General features: G+C 41.4%; 1 protein-coding gene across 5 annotated transcripts in view; it reads left to right on the top strand.

The window, feature by feature from the left end:
* Positions 1-17,537, top strand: part of LOC118232073 (catenin alpha-2) — a 317,807-nt gene that overhangs the window by 274,086 nt on the left and 26,184 nt on the right. The gene's annotated exons all lie outside the window — the stretch shown is intronic.

Genomic DNA, 17,537 nt, shown 5'->3' with positions numbered 1-17,537 from the left:
AGCACATTCTCTGCTCCAAGTTCGCAATGACATTATGGCTAATCTCACTTTTACCGAATTACATTTTATTGCTCTTTCAAAATGCGGCTTATTCTCAGCGTCTCCTCTGCCTAGCGTGAGTCCACCTCAGAGTCTTGGCTTGAGGGGAAGACATCTAATGTTAACTTAGAGATTGCACTTTGAATTCAAGAAAACTGTTAAGATTCATTTTGAAAGGCTTTGAAGTAACACTTTGAGCTTGACATTATCAGAGTGACTTAGTACATTACTCATATAACTGTCACAGCTGTGGTGTAAAATTGCTGTAGATATGCATAAGTTTATATATATATATATATGGGGCGTTGTTAGTGCATTTTTGCAGGTCCTGCCTCTGGCCCCAGGTCCGGTGCTGTATGTGTGTGTATGCATATGCTGAAGGACTGAGCCAAGGCAATGGAAATTGCGTCACTGTCCAAATACTTACCGTCACTGTGTCACAGTGCAAATATTGGACAGAATTACTTACTTGACATTTTATTAATATGAACTTGATTGCAAATAATTACAATTCCCATACTGCCCAGGGCTTTTCAATTTTTTTATTATGGGGCATCAAGCATATTACTCCCATTTTCGTTAATTGCTTTTATAAAAAGCAATTTATCAATTTAGTTTAATTAAAAATGGGCAACTTCACAACTGCTTGAGATTTTATGTATTAGGAATAGTTTTTCAACCTTTGGAACTGGAATGTCCTTCCCTTCCACATTGTGTAATAATTCTAGGGGCCACTCCCTTTGCCAAATAGTGATATGTTAGGTTTCCAAGAAGTTTCCACCCAATAACATCAATTAAAGATGAAACTACTTCAAGCTTCAGTTGAACCATACCTCAGGTAGAATAATAATAATAATAATAATTGCTGTCTTTCATTCATGTTATCGTTGTTTCCTTATGTTTGTCAAATGGATATTTTTCCTGTTCATCACATTTAACTGATGATATCTAAGAGATTAGAGATAAGACACGCCCCCCCTGCACCATCAGCAAATTGGAATGAGCGGTTTGCCAGAACCAATAAACACCATCAGAGCTTTGAGTGACATTAAGCTGTGTTGTGTCGCAGCTTCCTGGGTGCTCAGATCAGCGACAGGTTCCTTTTACTGACAGTCATCCGCTAGTAAGTGTCACCTTTGCCACACAGTGCTTTTATTCAAGCGCTTGTTTATCTGTATTTTTCTTGTTGACTCTTGCCTCCAGTCAAAACTGTTTTGGACCAGTGCCACCTAACCTTTTTTTTTTTTTTTTGGTCATAAGGCTGTGAAAGCACAAGTGCGGCAGACAACTGTAATTTTGGCTTTTCTGTGGCCCTCTCTTGTGTCGGTGCGATTTTATTGCTTATTCCAGCAAGCAGAGTGGGCGTATCCTGGCAGAAGTGGAGCAGGAAAGTTTGAGCTGATGGGGATCAGAGACGAACTCTTCCCTGCACTGTGTTAATCTTGTTTCGGTTGTGCCTGAGTGAGCCTGCACTGAAAAAGAAGTCTGTCTTAAGCGTTTTAGTCTCGTAATCAGTCTTAAAATTTGATTTATTGTTTTTTTCTCTCAAGTGGAACATATAGGCGTCTTTTAAGTTTGCAGTTTGCTTGGGAAGTAAAAGTATCTTACCGCATTTGCAAATGTTGAAATGTGTCAAACTGTTGTACCTCGCTGGCAATATTTTTGTCTTATTTAGCAAAAAAAAAGTTACAGAAATAAGATTTGAAGTCTTAAATATAAGACTAAAATTATTTTTGAGACAGACCAATTTTTTGTTTTTTTTTATTTAGCAGTGTGGCTTTACTGTATATCAGAGGCTCTGGAAGCTCTCTCCCTGCAGAGGTAATGCTGAATGTAGAGGAGCACAGGGATTCAGCTGAGGCACAGGGCTTGTTTCCTGGGTTTTGGTTGCTGATGTTGCACCAGAAGCTCTCCACTAAGCACTTCTTTATTTATTTTAACCCGTTGCTCAATGGAGTGCTAGACCACACTTGACTTCCAATTAATCTTGTGTTTTTTTTTTTTTTGCCCACCCCCCCCTCCCACCCCCTCTGTTTTTGTCCGAGTGTGGAGTGCCCAGTCCTTATGTAATCGCTCATCACTAGACCCCCCCCGGCTATTGCTTCAGGAGAGCACAGGCAACAACGTGCTATTCTCTAAAGCAGGGATCATCAACTCTGGCCCTCGAATCCAAATCCAGCCCTGGTTTTCTTTTCTCCCGGGTAACTAGTGCTGCCGATTGGCCAGACTGTCTTCACACCTGACTCCCAGGCAAAGGGAGGGTGGAAAACCAGCAGTTCTCGGCCCTCGAGGACCGTGAGCTGCTGATCCCTGCTCTTCTGATCACATCGCATTTGAGAAGGGTGCCGAAGATTAAGGACTTCAATGAATTCAGACTGAAAGATATTGTATAAAAATAGATATCTGTCTATTTTAATGCATATAAAAAGTAATAGTTGTATTTTATAATGAGTAATTATATGCCTCTCAGGTACAGTGGCCATATTTTATGGAAATAAGGGTTCAGACCCCATTTCTGCATTCGCATAAGATGTATGAGGATGTTTTCCGTGAGGTTAAATGCAAATCTTCCCCATTCCTGAGTTCATGGATCACGGGTCCCTTATTCCTCACCCTACTTTGCCCATCAGTGAGACAGAAGAATTAATCACCCACCTCATTTATTTAATTGAACTATTTTAGGGCTTCAGATCGGTCCCTGCTCGCGAAAGCAAGCCCCGCTTCAAGGACACGGGCTGTAGGCGTCCGCTGAACGGACGTCCTTTCAGTCAGACTGGCAGATAAAAAATAAAAATTATAAAAACATTTATTCTCTATTTTCAGCCGCCAGTGTTTTTATTTATTTATTTATTTAATTACTTACTTATTTTCTGAAAGTTTTGTTTGGAGGAAGGTAGGTGTTCGGGTAAACCGTGCCATTTTCGCAGACTGTATTTTAATAGGCACGAGGCCTTTTCCCCTCTCTGGATGGAGAACGTTCGGCGCGCTGCGTATCCAGGGAATTATAATAGACTTTGCCGAACGGTTGCTAGGGGCCATTGAATTGTGATGGATGGCAGAACATGAACTTATCTATTTGAGCAAAAAAAGAAGGGAAAAAAAGTAAATAGCGCATTTGCAGTTTCCATCTCTTGAAGGCCTGCTTTGATAGTGCTATACAGATGGCGTGAGTGTACAGGGGCAGACGGAGGAGAGGAAGAAGAAGGGAGGAGGATGCGTTATCTGTTTCGGTGCGTCGGTGCACTGGTGTCTGATCCACGGCTCCTCCTCAGCAGGTGTTTCAGATGGGGACGGCAGACGCCGGGGGGGGGGGGGGGGGGGGGGGGGGAGGGGGCTGGACTCGGGGGAACCCCCCAGGAGAGGAGATCATTAGCATATTCATCCAAACCAGCGCTCCGGAGAGGGGGAGAGACAGAGAAAGAGAGAGAAGGAGAGAGGCAGGGGAGAGAGTGTGTGTGAGAGTGAGAGGAAGAGAGCACACATGCACACACAGCTTGCACACGTACAAGCATAATCTAGCTAGCATGCATTGTATATAGCTGTATGTCTCTATTCGTTATGCCAATGAGGCACTTTGAAATTTAATTAAGAGAGAGAGAGAGGGGGGAAAGAAAGAGAGAAAGAGTATGTATGTATGTGTGTGTGAGAGAGAGAGAGAGAAAGACGGGGGGAGAAAGAGAGAGATAGAGTGCGTGTGTGTCTGTGTGTGTGTGTGTGAGAGAGAGAGAGAGACAGACAGAGAGAGAGAGAGCTATAAGCTGAAGCTGCTGTTTTGACCCTGGGCTCCTCTAACATACTGTATGGAGACAGGAGCTCCACTCATCAGCGTGTCTTTCAAAAATGATTTTATCCATCTTTTCAACCCATTCAGTGCTTTCAACTAAGAAGCACTAAGTTAACCTACAAAAAATTTTTGACGTTGATGGAGTTATGGCCAATCAGTCACTGGTAGTCGCCTATATTTAATCAAATTTACTTTCCGTTAATTGCCTCCGGTTCATTACACATGCTATGTCCCCTTTTGCGCAAATCACATTCTGAAATCATAATTGTGTAAATTGGTGAATTAGGGAAATCGGCTTGATTTTAATGTGGACAGAATTGCATACATCAGACGTAATTATCAAACCTCATGAACTCAAATTCACCGTTTTGAGCTATACCTCAATGTAGCTTAGGTCACGAGGATGATACGGTTTGATGTGATTAAGTGGTGTAACACCAAAAGGGATCTGCTGAATATCTTGGTTATACTGAAGATAGTTATCATGAAATGTAAAGAAATTTGAAGTTAACTTTCGCAACCTGTTCCTCAAGTTTTTTTTATGTCAAAAGTATGGAAGCTCTATATGGATAAGCGAAACACTGAAACAGCATGAAAATGTAGCCCTTATTTATTTATTTTCCAGACTAATATTCGCTTTCTCTCACAGGAGACCTGCCCCTGTTGTACATCTATAAATATGCATGCTTATATTTTATGGACTACGTGGGCTTCTTTTGACAGACATTCGCAGGAAAGCACTGCACACTTCAACTGAAAGCCTTGCACTGTAACTGCATTATGCGTGTTTCCAGATGTATATCTGAAAGTTATTCTGAGATATACAGATTCTACACATATTACATTTTTTTTTTACACAATATGAATGCATGTGGGTACTTTCAGCAGGCTAGCAAGCATACCTCCGTGTGTGTGTACAGTAAGTGGATATGAGCAATGCTAAGTCCTCTGGCAGGTCATGGGGGGAGATGGGGGTGGTGGTGGATCAGCTCTAGCTCAAAGTATGCTCCAGTGGTCCTTGCTGCGGTTCAATTAGATTGTTGCAGTGAATTTACCTTGGGGCTTTAAAAAAAAAAACCAATCGATTTTAGCTTTAAAAACGAACCACCCGCGAAGACACGTGCTCCCAAATAGCTTTTTTTTTGTAGGGGAAAAAAGTGTTGTCATGTGAGTTCATTGTTTAATTAATTATTCAGCAGATTATTCATTTGTGCCGGGGAACTGTAGAAATGGTACAAATATTTACAAATTCAGCAGCGCCAATAATTATGTTACATAATTCTTGTTAATGTCAGGAAAGTTAAGGAAAATGGGAATTGTTCCCTTATCACCTCATCATCATCATCATCATCATCATCATCATTAGCTTCACTGAGTAGTTAAAGTAGTGCAGGTGACTTCATTATATTAATTAAGCAGAATCTAGTTTCTCTCTCTCTGAGCCATGTCAGTTCTTATTACGAATTAGGCTGGGCTATTTGGTTTTTTTTTTCTTCTTTCCCCACAACCTTAAAATGTCACATCTAGGACTGTTTCATATGATAATTCCTACATTTAGAACAGAAATTAATAGGTGACATGCAAATTAGTCTTTCTGTACGTGCTTGCAGCATTCACTTTTTATTTTTCATATTGCGCCTTTACTTTAATTAAATATTTGCTCTTTACTTTACCCAGTGCACTGCAAGGCACTGCTTTTGACAAATTAAATATCTCATATCTCCTCTGCACCACATCCTGCCGCTCCAACAAAGAAAAAAAAAATCATAAATGATAATAATTAATGGAAAAGATACCGAATCTATTTTTAAAAAAAAGGAGACTGAAAACCTTCAATTAGGTACATCCGTCAGCTGTGAGATTATTGAGTGTGGGGATAATGCGTGTCATGAAACGAGTGTGGCGTTTAAGAAACATATGAAATATGTTCGTGTATCCTTTCCTTATCTTGTCTTGGAAGGAAATGTGGGGGGGGGGGGGGGTTAGTGCATCTGGTTGTCATGGAGACCAGTTGAGTCTAGACTCTCCCAGCATTGCTCAGAGAGAGAGAGGCCTGTACGAAGAGCATTTTAGTCATCGGACTGTAATTAGATTAATGATCCCTGAAAACCATCGGCCCCCTTCCAGAAAGCGGAGGGTAATTCTGCCCCACATGGCTTCATTTGGCAGTTTTGTGTCCGTTCTCCCACACCCCCCCCCCCCTCCCATCAAGCCCCCCTCCCCCCGGTTCTCACCTCCCTCCCTTTGCATTCATTTGGCATCTTTGTCCCTATTTTTTGATTAAAAAAAAAAAAAAAACGCAGGTGAAAACCGCTAAATAAAGGTGTACATCCGATGGGTGAGAGACAGAACCTTAGTCAGCCGGTATAATACCAGTCCTGACCTCATTGCAGTCTAGAGCACATCACCCACCACACGACTCTCTGTTTTATCAAGTGCCATTCTCCACTGTAAGTTCTCAGTTATCCTCTGCTGAACTTTAGTTTGGAGAGAGGAAGTACTGCTTAATTATTCCTACAACTGAAATGGAGCACTATTAGAAATGCACACTCCCCCCCCCCCCCCCCCCCCCCCCCCCCTCCCCCCCACACACACTCCCACACCCCCACCCTCCCCCACCAACGCAAGGCTGAGAAGAGCTATAGAAAGATAATTAGGAGATGGAGCAGTCTGGGGCCTTTTTTTCCAAAAACACCATCATTTTCTAAGAAAATGGTTTTCTTAAAGGTCAGAGCCGTTGACTGGATTAATTTCTCATGAGTTCATGACCTTTTCAACTGGAAAGTTGTCGAGTCAAAGGAGACTCCCTAAATGTAGACGCTCAACAATCATGAATGAATGCAGAAAGTCGCTCTACGGCACAGTGTATGATACTACGATTTTTCTTGTTGCCTGACAGTGAGCTAAATTAAATGAAAGGCCTCATAACATAACATAAAATAGTATAACATAACATAACATAACATAATGACGAGGACAGGCCATTTAGCCCAACAATGGTAGCCATTTTCCGATCTAAATACCTGCTCTGATTACCTGTAGGCCATTCCATTACATTACATTGCATTTATTTGGCAGACGCTTTTATCCAAAGCGACGTACAATAAGTGTACAATAAGTGTACAGATAGTATCGTATCAAGCGCCGTATCAAGCCTGGTCTTTAAAATCCCCAGAGATTCTACCTCTGCTGCTTCAGTAGTGGTAATACACAGTTCTTGAAACCAGATCCTTATGTCCCCCAAAGAGGACAAAAAAAAAAACTTAAAAAAAATAAAGCATTTCCGGGTCTTTTGAGGATCGATAATGAAAAAGCTGAGCCACAGAAGGTCCCCGGTTCACAAAAGGTTTTTTTTATTTTTTGTTTTTTTATTATTTTCCCCAGGAAGAATAATGGCCCAAACCCACCCTGCAAAAAAAAAGAGCATCACAACATCAGAAGTGCATTTTCCATCTTGTGTTTGTGTTTTCACTCTGAAGAGCACTTAGTGCAATCCTTTGGTTTATACTGCACTTTTGCTGTATTTTGTTCTTCTTCTCATTCTTATTCTTCTTTTCTTTTCTTTTCTTTTTCCTCATCCTCTAGGATATTTTAGCTGTGTGTTGTTTTCTTGACAGCAGCAAGAGGACAGAAAGCTTGGAATAAAAAAAAAAAATATATATATCAAATAAATACACGAGGAAATGATAAACTGAGGTGAACCAGGAACGCTCAATTAGGCTGCTGTACCGCTGACTTGTGTGAAGGAAATCACGGCGTTCTCCTCAAGTAACCTCGCCGTCTCCGCAGCTCAGCAGAAACTGATTGATTTTCATCCGCCAGGAAAAAAGTCCTCATCAGGGACCGACATTACACCGCCCCTCCCCGTCTCATTTCTTTGTGGCATATTTACGTTTTTTTTAATTTTATTTTTCATTTATTTTTATTTTTTTTAACCTCATTTACGATGGTAGCGAGATTAAAGAATAGCGCTACATTTGAAAAAAAACAGCATAGTAAAAATGTTTTAAAAAATAAAATGAAATGGCCTATCAATTTGAAAAAATAGGCCTAATAACGCCAATATAAAAGTACTGCTTACAAATACATATATCTACATTTTTTTTATTTCAGTTTTTTTCCTTGTCCTTTTTTTTGTGTATTTATATTAGAATGTGTTTTCCTCATCAGCGGACAAACACGCTGGAATCGTAATTCGCCCAGAAGTGGTTCGGTTCGGCAAGTGGCAGCTGGTGTTCCCCTCTGCCCCGTGCCTGCACCCCTAGCCGGTGTCCTAATCACTTCGTTTGTCTTTCTCCACGGGACGCTCCGGTCCTCAGGCCTACCATTTCACGCAGCAGAAGAGAAATGTACTTGTGTCGGTTGAAACCCCCGACATCATCTTCAGTAAAGAAGTAAATGATAAGTTAACGCTATATTGTGCAACTTTTTTTTTGGTTTGTTTTGTTTGTTTTTGCACCAGTTTGTATTCTGACCTACATATGAAATGTTGGTCATGCACCTACAGATACATTTTACCAAAACAGAACTCAGTTTTAGGTAAATAAATACAGCAGAGAAAGAGAATATTATAGAATAACTTTATTTTTCCCAGGGGGAAACTAGTTGGGGAAAGTTTTTTTTTTGTTACGCATCAGTTAGCCACAACAAAGCCTTTGTTGTCACTTTACTAGGTACAACATGTACATTCTAATTTGGAGACTGGCCCCTTTTAGTTTTTTCTAACTCCAACTCAAATATACCCATGCATGCAAGCACACACACACACACGCACACACACACACACTCACACACTTTTATCATCACACTTATAATCAAGTATAGCTGTCGTTTTTCTACCAGAGGCATCTGCATTTCGATACCGCTGCTATCCATCATTCCTCATGTCCACTGACCCGCAGCAAGATGCTTCCTGGGCAAGATAAGGGCAGTGATGATGAACATTGGCTTCCTGGATAACACACTGTCTTTGTTGAGAACGACAGCAGAAACTTCAGCAGGAGAATCAAAGTACCATTTACCATTTACTTTTTCTGCAATCGCAAGGTCAAAGACATGGGCATTTGCTAATTTACTGTTTCTCAAACTTGATGTAAACAGCCAGTTTGCAAGTTTCAGCCAGTTTCAAGTTTCAAGTTTATTTGTCATATGTGCCACAGGACAGTTTTTTAATTGGACTGATGGAAGATGGAGGCCAGAACTTGTAGAAGACATTTGAAAACCTTTCTTTACTTTTTTGATTAACCTTATTGCTTTCTGGAAAACGAATGCAGCATTTAATGCTCTGCCTTTTGAATAGACCCCTAGGGGAGCAGCTTTTTTCTATTCAACACTATTTCTATTTTTGTTTTCATGTTTTTAATGTATATTTCATATAAAGATCAGTATTTGGTCAACAGCTGAAGTGGGGAAATTATAAGACCAGAATTCTAATAGGAAATATTTATGAGAATCAGTAGAATAAATTCTAGTGTAGATAGTTTGGTGAAATCAAATTATTTAAGAGGTCAATCTAAAGAACAAAATGGCACAGACAGTGCCCCTAGGACCAAATTTGTGAAATTCTACAAATGTTAATTATTAATATGGAAATCAATATTTTATTCCAAGTATTCTGGAGTCACTGTATAATGCATTATCTGAAATATAACCTTGATTGAAGACAAAGGTGCAACATGTTTTTTCTTTTTTTTTCTTCTTTTTTTAAGGCCCATGTTTGATGGTTTCTAAAATGCTATTTGTTAATAAAAATTCTGAGCAGTACTCCCCAAAGGCTAGAGGGTCTTCCAGTCTTTGCGTTTGTGGTGAAATTCCTAAAAAATAATAAATCTTGAACTCACAGCATCCCGTTATTGCACTGACAAAACTCTTCGAAAATATACAGAACTGCAACCGCGTCAGTTGTTGGCCGGGGGCAAATGTTATGCCTCTGTGGGTAATTAAATAATCAAGTGTAGCTATTTCACCGAAAGGTCTTTTGGATTTCTTCTTTGACTTTGTGTGGAGTTTGGGACCTGTGACATTGAATTTAACAGAATTTAATTTGAACCGCACAAGGTACCGAATCTGTTATTTGCTCAGTGGTGTGAGATTTATTTTCTTTTGTTTTCTGATAATGAAAATGATTTTGGAGTAACGTGAGTAGACTTAAGATTGGGTACGCTGTGATGGGGTGGGTTTACAGTACTGCAGCTTCCTCCAGCAACTTGCCAGGTGCCTATAGGCTAGCTGTGTGTGTGTCTGTGTATGTGTCTGTGTCTGTGTATGCGTGTGTTTGTGTGTGTGTGTGTGTATGTGTGTGTGTGTGTGTGTGTGTGTGTGTGTGTGTGTGTGTGTGTGTGTGTAGGTGTGTGTGTGTGTGTGTGTGTGTGTGTGAGTGAGTAAGTGACCCCAGTTAATTAATTTATGATACACCGATATTAGACCCTGACGGACACCTTACCCGCCTGTCATTCTCATTCAGCTACATGATACTGGATGAATAATGATAAGGCCATTCGGGATGAGAGGTCATGGACTGAAGGCTCATTGGTTGCGGTATTTTGTGTGAAGAATGGATGACAGGCGCTTGAGCTGTTGCCTTGTTGATCGAGGTTTTATGGCCGTCGGGCGTGGGTTTCCTAAAATTGACACAGTCAATGATGCAAAAAACATCCGTCCAGGCGAATTTACTGAGACCTCGCGAACGCCAGCGTTGACTGAGAAGGTGCTCTTGGGGAAATGTTGTGTGGCGTTGCTGGTCCCATATTGGCTGCTCGCGAGGTCAGCGATGGCTGGCTGATTATGTGTCCGCGTTGGCGTCTGATGGACAGTGGCACCCACTCTTTCCAAAATTATCCCACGTTGGATCAATCAAGGTGAAGTTTTCGGGGTCAATCGAATCATATTAATGACCCGTAACAAATCAAACAAGTCTGGAGCTGCTTATGCACTGCTTTATGACAAATCTGACTGCAGGAAGTCCTCCAGAGAAAGACTTCTTTGAAGTGTTAATAGTTTCACTCTACATTTTCCACCGGCTGAAAACCCACGCATCCCTTCATAAATCTGTATGCAGTCATAATGGAAATGCCTAATGAACTTTAATAAACTTTAACATGAACAGCTTTGACACTGATAGTAATTTGTGCTTCAATTTAGAATTAAGTAACACAGGTGAATCATTTTAATTAATATGAGGTACCCAGCTGCAAATTACAGAATAGATGAAAGCAGAAGTCATACTGACCTTGGATCTGTATGGTGTTTAATGTTGTATTTCATGGGTTTTTCCCCCCTTATACCTAAGCAGGAGTCTTTTGCAGTTGTTTATATTTGGACACGGCGAGGCCTTTGTGGACTCATGGAAAATCTGCTAATCCGTAGCACATTTTCTAATCAGTGAGATACTTAGGACACTGATTGTTCTTAAATCGCTTATGCGAATGGACCCCGTGGAGCTGAGCCGTGGAGAAATTACACCAGCGATTCTGTCCACGGGCATTAAGGGATTAAAACAGAAAATATGCAGTATATTGCAATACACACATGCTTATCTAAACAAAAACAACAACAACAAAAACAAAAAGATTTAAAACTGCTATTTTTCATTCCTCTTACTGGCAAACGCTGGAGTGTAGGACAGTGATCAAACACCACTGATTACCATGAGATTGCTATTTTGGATGATGAGTAGAGTAGATGGCAACAAAAAAAAAAAAGATTGGATTGAGTGGGCATGGAAAGGATGGGGCATTTTTGTGTCTGGGTATGGATCAGAGCCAACATGGACTGTAGTAGCATATTAATGGTTGTTAAAATCCAATAAAAAGGTGCAACTACCAAAAATGTCATTATGGGCAGTACCAGAGCGCTTCTATGGGATTTGGTAGCGTATTAGCTATAATATTAAAGTGAAGCACTATGATACAGGCCTCAAGAGATGAATTAATCAAAGGAGATGTGGCCAGTGAACCTTTATCACATGTTAAACTCATTAACTTATTATCAGCCCTTTTTCCCAATGTGACAAACGCTCAAGCTCTGTGAAATTCCAAAATTGCTTTGAATGAATGAATGACTTTATTTTATGCGGTAGTTTTTTTGCAACTCAGGGTGCCTCACATGAAAAAAATCATAAAAAAGACAACAGAGAGAATACAGAAATACATAAAATAGAAGGAAAATATAGAAATGTGCAATCAAAAGGCAATACATAATGAGAAAAACGTAAATTTGGTGTAATTTTAATTGTTCTCAAAAGCAAGCTGCCTCTGTCACCTAATCAGCTGTTAGCAAAAGTCAATTGGTCCGCCCATCTTTATTGACCTTTTATATTGTTTTCGATTACTCCTCCACCTCCTGTTGTTCCGTTCAGATAAAGTTTTACACGCTAGAAATTATGCTCTAGATAGCCGTTTCATTTATGTCCGTATTAAAAGGAAAGTAATTGCGTAGTGATAAAAATTAACTTTGTCCTGTCTGTAAGTACATCCGACTGTATACCCAACGATGATAGGGCCAGTGAAGTTCAGTTCACCTCCGCTTTTAAAACTCCTCTGTTCATCACCGCTCTTATTTACATGTGCTAAATGGTGTTGTTGTAAGTTTAAATTGTATTTTGTCACGTTCTGCCAATGAATGCAGTGTTCTGGAGTGGTGCCGTGGACCGACATGAACACAGACACACAGACACGGATGCAAGACTTTCACAGCACACACACACACACACACACTCACACACACCCCACAGGTTCTTCTACTGCATGCATAGAAGACTATGTCTAGCTCTAATTCAGACCTGTTACTATATGTAGTGTTACTTTATCTGTCTATAGAATGTACACTAAATGTTCAGCGTGGCGGAGACTTATTTATTTTTACATTTGAGATACAGGTGGATCATCAGAACACAAATAAATGGAGAGATGTGAATCTGTGGAGTGAACAGATTGATGTTGGAGCACGGGGCTGGGTGGGTGGGGGTTTTGGGGGGGGAGGGGGGGGGGGGCGGCACGGAGCTGGTCCAGCTGTTTAGAAGAGAGAGAGTGCGGCGATATCGCCTTCCCCTAGAGCCTGGCTTTGAGTCGAAGCGCTCCATTATTTTGACAATTATGAATACATATTTGGGCGCTGAGCTGGGGAACCCCTCGCAGTTAAATGGGAATTGGGGAATGGGGGATGTCAACGCTGATGCTATGAAAACGACACAGCGAGCCATAAATCCTGTCAGCGTAGGCGACAGAGTGCATAAATCTCGACGGGGGAGCTCAGCGGTCGTCTGGAGTCTCTGCGCAGTTGCATGCACAGCTATTTCCCAGCATTACTCTGGTTCAGTGCTCTCCTGGTTTCCTGTTTGAGCGGTACCATGAATGAAATAAATAAATAAATAAATAAATAAATAAATAAAAATTGAGAATAGGCCTAATATGAAATGTTATCATTGCAAAAGGGATTTCAATGTATGTCTAGCAGGCCTATTATTGAGTTATAGAGAGAGAGAGAGAGAGAGAGAGAGAGAAGGGGTAAAGGACAGACAGACAGACAAGTGGAGATAGGAAAGGGTTGAGAGAGATATAGAGAGGGTTAGAGATGGGGAGAGAGTCAACACATACAACTCCACGTTATTTTCAAACAGCCAGGTGGAGGTCTGACCCACGCGGTTGTGAAGCTTTGTGAATATAATTTTAACGATCTGTTTGTGACGGAGCGACTCTGAGAGCTGTAAAGGCCGACTCTGATTTCACAGCAAAATGGTTCACAAAATTGGCGCAAAGATTTTCTCTTCACCGCGGTGTTTGGCTCAATTTCCTAAGTTGGAGTGCTTTAAGAGCATTCCGAGTCGCCCAGAATGTTGAACAGGGACGACGGCATTTTATAGACTTTAAACATAAAGAAACGTCGCGTTTTCTTCCCCACTGAGGCATCCTGGTTTCACAGTCAGAATTGGAAAAAGGGATTATTGAGCATTACTGAGCAAGGTTGGAGTGTATCAAAGATATGCTTTTTAAAGGGGATTCTGTGATCACTCCTTGGCTTAGTTTGTAACATCCCCCCCCCCCCCACCCCAATGAGGTCAAGACCCCTACATCCCTCCAAAAACTTCCAAGGGGCACTGTATAAAAATCACATCACCCTGTGGAAGGTCCAAGGACACGAATGCCATGGGACGTCAGCCACCCATTGAGCCAGAAACGTTCAGCGCGCGGGCTGCTTGCTCTAACGTGCCCTGACAAAAAAAGGGGACGGCGTTTGACGTATGCTACATTTGCTGGAAAGAGTGCGCCTGCGGGCCGTTGGCTTTCCTGGAGTCTCAGGCCATGTGACCCAGTTCATTGTCCTCCCCGGTTGGAGCTCGACTCGAAGCATTCACTGGCGTACAGCTTTGCCACCGGGGGCTTCACGGAGGGCAGGTTGACGCTAAAAATAGCACAGCGCCAATGAGTGTCTCTTTCTGTGGCGAGCCAATGGCCACAGGCATGGCATGACTTCTCAGCGTGCTGTGGCGTGAGTCCAGTTGGGCTAATTGAAAGTCTTTTGAATGACGGCACGGGCCGTACTGCTCAATGCCGTGGCGTGCTGCTCGTCGGTCCACTTGGCTGAATCGCCGTGGAGTCCAATGGAGTCATTTGAGCATGCTAACAATTTGCGCGGTTTGGTTCTGCCGTGCCGTCGGCCAAGCGATCATCGTCGTTTGACTGGAAGTATTGCACCCTTTGAAGAGCGAGTTTTTTTGGAATGTTTTTTTTTGTTGTTGAACATTCTATGTGAGTGTTCTAGAACTCGCTTTCAGTCACCGGCAGTGATTGTTACATCAGCATTAGAATGTTCAGTTAAGAACATTCTAATCGCACGCTGTATTTGTGATCTTACACCTTTAAAAAAAACACCTGCATAAAATAGTCGAAAAAAAAAGGCAGGGCAGCTTCAGAAAAACATAGAAGAGGAAGAAGGAGGAGAGGAGGAGAAGAAGAAGAAGAAAAAGGTTTGTTTTTCTTTGTTTTTATTGCTGGAATGAAGTGAATATTTTCTGCGGGGAGCAATGAAGCCCAGAGTGAAATAAAATCAGAGGCTCCCACCGTTCATTCATGACCAGGGCTCTCTGGGGGGATAGGTCAGGGCTGTTTTATTCAACCAATCGGAAGGAAGGCTCCCCTGCGGTGGCTGTTGCAAGGAAGTTTGATTATGAAATGGGGGCCATTTCCAGAGGGTGGAGATTATATTGTTCCTTTGCAGAAATAACAACCCTCTCCAGGTGCTAAGCAGGATGCCTGCCCATCCCCACGAGTGCCCCCCTCCCCACACATCCAGGGTTTATTCAGAGATATAGCAAAATGAGCGGGACTGCGGATCTGTCTGCAAACTGGATAGCCGAAATAGGCCTCTCACCTTGCCATCAACACGTTAATAATCTCTGACTGAAAGCCTCAGAGCGGGATGAAGTGCTTCTGATTGCGGGGTGCGGAATCGCGCTGCTTTTTCCGATCTCCAGGGTAATCACGGATCGCGCTCTGTCATCACCGCGGCTGACACGGGGGCCCGTTAATTGTAGGAAGGTGTTGATTTGCTCCTCTCTCGGTGTGACATCATGGTTTAAGGAGGCGTTCTCACCTGCGAGGGGAAGGTGAGCTGTTTGTGGAGGTTTTGCTCACACCAGCGCATCTAGGTCAGATGCCTGTTCTGAGAAATTGTTCAGTATTCAACCAACATTTGTCCTCAACTTTGACTTACGGTTAAACATAGTTTTAGGCAAGTTTAGGGATTGCTGAACTTGCCAACCTGTGTGGGAAAACATAAGTAAATAAAAGTCAGTTTAGATAACACATGGTTGAGGCTTGCAAGTAGCTCAGTATGAAACTAAATTTTTATCTGTACAGTGCTGGGACTTTTGAAGTGTCCCTTTTGGGGCTTCATGTTTGAGGTGGCCACAGACAGTCCTCTACTCTCATTGGTCCCACGTTCCTGAACCAGGAAACGGGGCATTTTGATTGGACCGTACTCACTTTGATTGGACTGTTTTTTTTTTTATTGTTTTTTTTTCTTTTCTATTTTTTATTAATTGCATGTTTTTAAACAGACTCTTTGTTAATTGACATGCTTACTCCCTGCCAGCACCAGCTCAGAGCCTCCATCGGATCAGCCAGGCTACTCTCCTTCCTTCCTCCTCGTTTTCATTCTTCCGCAGGATCAACACACGTGGAATGGGGGCGGTGGGTGGCCTATCCATCAAGGCTATTATAGCTGTCACCAATAAGAGTAGAGTGGCCCCACACACAAAAGTAATTGAATTGCAAAGATTAAATTTTCCTCACCTGGGAAGAGAGGCCTGTCGTTTTGAAAGAGCGTTTGAGTATATTTTGGCTGGTGCTTGTTATCTCTGTTGGGCGGTATTTTTATACCACCTGTGATTTCTCCTGAAACATTGAAAGACGTATGCAAGCGTGTGGGAAAATATTTTGTGGTGCTTTGAGCAGAGAAAAAAAATCATGATGCAAGAGAGTAACATAATACCTGGCACTGCCCTAAAAAAAAAAAACACTACATTTTAAAACATAATTATATAAATAATTATTGGAGCCATTTATTTAAAAATTAGTACATTGCATTCGTGTACTGTGGATAATAGGCCTGTCTACGTATGGGTGTTAACTGCAGGAGCGCGGTCGTGTTCTTACCTTTGAAGCTGTGCTGTTCATTGTTGCAGCTGCCATCTTTATCAGTTGTATGAATCTGAAAACATAACATTTATATGTCCCCTGTTTTCATTACGCATTTTGCTAAGCCAGTGAAATTACGACAAGACTGGTGCCATAATGCATTCCCGAGGCTAGAAGTACAGCCGCACGTGACAAATGATGATTTATTTATTTATTTATTTATTTATTTATTTATTTATTTATTTATTTATTTATTTATTTGTTCGGTCATTCATTCATTCATTCATTTGCATTAAATTCATATCCAGGCCATAGTACAGTGCTTACACACATGAGCAATAAACAAATATAAAACTCCACATGCTTTGTGCAGCGGCTGTCACTAATAAATCCTATGTCCATTTGCGCAACGGTACAGTATATACATTAGGTGCGTACATGCTTACACTAGCAATTTTGAGGATGTTGTGACAGAATAACTCCTGAGGTGAACAGGCATACATTAAGTAAGGTGCTTCGGGTAAGAGTCCATCGGGTGAGTTAATTATACAGCGCAGTGGTTTTTGCATCAATAAACTCAACTCATGCAATCGAGCAATGGACCCCAAGCATGCTGGATCTTTAAAGCTAACTTGACAGATTCCTAAAAACACAGCCAATTATGTTCCACTGATGATGGAGGGAACACATTTTGGCTCTACCATCACTCACCGTACATGAAGAAAATACATTTTACAACAATTTTCACATTCTCATCCAATAAGGTCAGACATCTTGTAAATTATTTAGTTTCCTGGTTTCTTTTTTAATTAATTTTGTTCAACGCTGTATTTTAAAAAAAAATACAGATTAACCTGGAGCAATAATCTATTTCCAATCTATTATTTATGCCTAAAGATGTCCAGTTTATGCATCAGTTTTGCCCTTTCTGGTCCAACAGTAAATCGGTGGTTTAAAACTGTGCAGTAGTTAATGTTCAAAGAAAAGATGATTGAGGTAACAGTCTGCAGTGAAACTCGCTGTCAGAGAGGACCTCATCTGGAATCCGCTCCGGCATCGAGCATCGGACAGCGCCTGTC

Source organism: Anguilla anguilla, chromosome 7 (assembly GCF_013347855.1).
Source record: "Anguilla anguilla isolate fAngAng1 chromosome 7, fAngAng1.pri, whole genome shotgun sequence".
In the NCBI taxonomy this organism is placed as follows: domain Eukaryota; kingdom Metazoa; phylum Chordata; class Actinopteri; order Anguilliformes; family Anguillidae; genus Anguilla; species Anguilla anguilla.
This window is presented reverse-complemented; position numbering and strand designations above follow the sequence as displayed.